Consider the following 3,314-nt stretch of genomic DNA (forward strand, 5'->3'; position numbering starts at 1 on the left):
ATGCAAACTAGGTTTTTTTTGATCCACTTTTTCTCCCATTTTTCCATATTTTTCTCCCATCCCAATTTTCGTATCATCCAATTCAACCCTCCCCTGTCACGAACGCTGTTTCTTGCCTCCCACAAGCCGGCTGCAATGTGGACTAAGTCATACATAGCACAAGTCCCCTCCGGTACTTGAGGTAACAGCAGTCGCATCTTTTCACCTGCGCAGCTCGATCTCTCAGTGTCGAGGAGTAACGCGTGGGAGGCTCACGCTGCCCCCGACACTTCCTGATTTTACTGCGCAGGCGCACCAACCGACTTGTAGGAGTCGCTTGTTCACAACGTTCGATCCCCACCCTTCAGTTTTCCCTCCCCGTAATACGGCCAATGTGTATTACTGCGGACGACCAGCCAAACTGAAAAACAATGTGGAGAGCTGGATTCGAACACGCGAATCCTAGCGTCTCCACACTGGAGGCGAGTGCCTTGCCCACTACGCCACCTAGCCGCCCCATGAATGCAAACTAGGTTATGGTGTGAAGAAAAACAAGAAAAACAAGACTGACAAAAATCCCCAAATCGATTTGTTCGGATCCACACCGCGTAAACAAAATGAATCCCAGGTCTGAGATCCGACCAAGAGGCCGTGTAAATGCGGTGATGTTTTTTCCCTCGCGGAAGCTCCACATCCACAATTACAATCAAGTAGGCAATTTCAACATCTGTCTTTCTCCAGGGAAACAGGCACACCACGCCGTGAGCCAAACAGGAGAAGAAACGAACTAGCTGTGTGGCAGTTGATGGGGGGAAAGTAAGAAAACAATCATTTATTGAGCAAACATTTTTGTGAGCTGGTTGAAACCAGAGTGGCGGCCTAATGACAATACCATACGATGAACCGCTGATGGAATGGTCACGCTCACGTGATTCGGGTTCGACGGTGTAGTTACTACTTAATTCACAAACAAGACAAAAAAAACGACTGCTGTAATACCGTGGCAGGAATGCAACACAGTAATCTCTCTCTTTTCAGGGTTTATGGCTACGTTACAAGAGCAATGAATCATATACCCTTACTTTAATCATAGCCTTACTGCAGAAACGGCAGTCCAGGAATAAACACATTATTTCTGTTTATATCTTAAAGGATAGGTTGTGACTACACACATTGCATATTTCACAAGTTCACCATGTTCTTTCTTTTCATAGCAACAGTGAGCTTTGAAGATGTGGAAGTATTTGTGTACAATGAATACATGTATATTGTTTCCAGGCAGCCAAGTAGCCGCATTAATCTTCCCATTGTCATCCCAAGAGTTTTGATGCACCGCGTGAGATACGGGTTGAAACACATACACACACACACACACACACACACACACACACACACACACACACACACACACACATGCGTGTGCACACACACCCACACACACACACACACACACACACATGCGTGTGCACTCACACACACACACACACAGACACACACACACGCGCGCACGCACACACACACACACACACAAGAGCAAGCCAAGGTGAGTGTGTACCCCCCCCCCCCCCCCCCCATGTCATCTCTCACCTTGCTGTCAGTGCATGGTAAGCCTCCTCGCGCGTGTCCTTCTCCCTATAGGTATGTCTCTCTCTGTCCCTAAGGGCAAACCAGGAGAAGTCTATTAACTATTAATTACTTTCTATTAACATCAAGGTGTATTAGATGCTAGGTTAGCTTGTGTCAACTCTGCCAACCCCGGAAAGGTTATTCTGACAGGACACTGTTAGAGCACATTGCTCTCTCACCTTGACTGTGTCCTAAAGCAAAAGGATGCATCACGCCTGTCTGTCGCAGTTCTATCAACATACATATACATACACACACACTTTAGATTTTTTGACTAAATGGTCAGCTGATATTTATTGATTCATATATTGAAAAATATACCAGGGATTTCATACATTTTAAGACAAACATTTGTAACAAATCAATTCATATTGTGAAGATATGCATCTGGGGTTGGATTATTTTTGTTTACAAAAGTATTTAGGTAGTTTAATAACTTCATAGAACTAGAAGGCTTGTACTACTAGAAGGCTTGTACTAGATCGATTCATTACTTACTTTCAAGCCAGCAACGTTTTTGAAAGAGGTGTAAAAGAATTTAAATATTGGATAGTGGATATTTCATATTGTAATAGAAAGGAGCAAAAAAAAACTATTTACACAGTAAATCATATCTACTTTGTCATAATCATCTGGCTTTAGCTGAAGTCTAAGGTATAGAGTTACAACTGTCCCCAAGCCATCAGTATAGCTTATATGCACTGCATAACCTCAGTTTCAGTCATACTCACTGACAGAGATGACAGACCGGGTGACCTATATCGGTCTGCTACTCAAACACAATTTGAATTACCTCACCGGCTATACAGATACATTCTTATTATATTATTATTATTATTATTATTATTATTTATTATTATTATTATTATTATTATTATTATTATTATTATATTATTATTATTAAAATTTAGAGAATGACACTTACTGGCTTTTGATCCTCTTCGCTGAAGTGACACAGAGGTGTCAGAAATCCCCCCACAAACAAAAAAACAAAACATACATCCTTGGTTCTACTCCGAGCCAAGCCTCTATTCTATTTGAGCATTGCAAACAGTTGATGTTCTCGTTGATCTAAAGATTAAATATGCAGAGCTGTGTGTCTGTCAAAAACTGGGAGCTCTGGTGTGTTGACTTTCATGCAAAATGTGAGAATGAAGTTCTGCCAGTTCTGTATTCTGAAGTTCTGTGTGTGTGTGTGTGTGTGTGTGTGTGTGTGTGTGTGTGTGTGTGCGTGCGTGTGCGTGTGCGTGTGCGTGTGTGTGTGTGTGTCCATGTGATGGTACAGGTATGTCCCTTGCACTTTAGTAGTTCACATGAGTTTGTCAGAGTAATCCATGCGTTGCGAGGCTCCCTCATGGCTGGTATATAGTCCCATTAAAGCGTCCTGTTTGTCTGCCTGCTGCTGCCTTCAGCGCTCACTGACAGGACTGAATTTGAGCTCGGTGGCTCTTACTCTGTCCCCTCCTTCCCCCTCTTTCTTCCCTCTCTTCCCCCTCCTCCTCCCCCTCCTCTTCCTAGCCAACTAGCCAACTGGCCTGTCTTTTCCCCCTCCCTCCTCCTCTTCCTCCTCCTCCTCCTTCTCCCCCTAGCCAACTAGCTTGTCTTCTGGGACATGAGGGTGGAGTCTGCGGACAGAGGAGGGGGGGGGGTATGGTATGGCTTTTACACATACCTATAAAGCGTGAGAGAGAGGAGACAGACAGCATGTG

The 3,314-nt window shown here is 44.0% G+C and overlaps 1 protein-coding gene across 1 annotated transcript in view; it reads right to left on the reverse strand.

The window, feature by feature from the left end:
* The window catches only part of LOC311244417 (vasopressin V2 receptor-like), a 44,092-nt gene extending 41,076 nt beyond the window's left edge, over window positions 1-3,016 (reverse strand). Inside the window, exons 1-2 of the mRNA XM_084333910.1 lie at window positions 2,531-3,016; window positions 1,567-1,635 (exon numbers count right to left, since the gene is read on the reverse strand). The gene's annotated coding sequence lies outside the window, so the exon portion shown is untranslated. The remainder of the gene's footprint in view (window positions 1-1,566; window positions 1,636-2,530) is intronic.
* Between the last annotated feature and the right edge of the window lie 298 nt (window positions 3,017-3,314).

The sequence above is a fragment of the Notolepis coatsorum genome (genome assembly GCF_963971535.1).
Source record: "Notolepis coatsorum genome assembly, chromosome: 17".
Taxonomy (NCBI): domain Eukaryota; kingdom Metazoa; phylum Chordata; class Actinopteri; order Aulopiformes; family Paralepididae; genus Notolepis; species Notolepis coatsorum.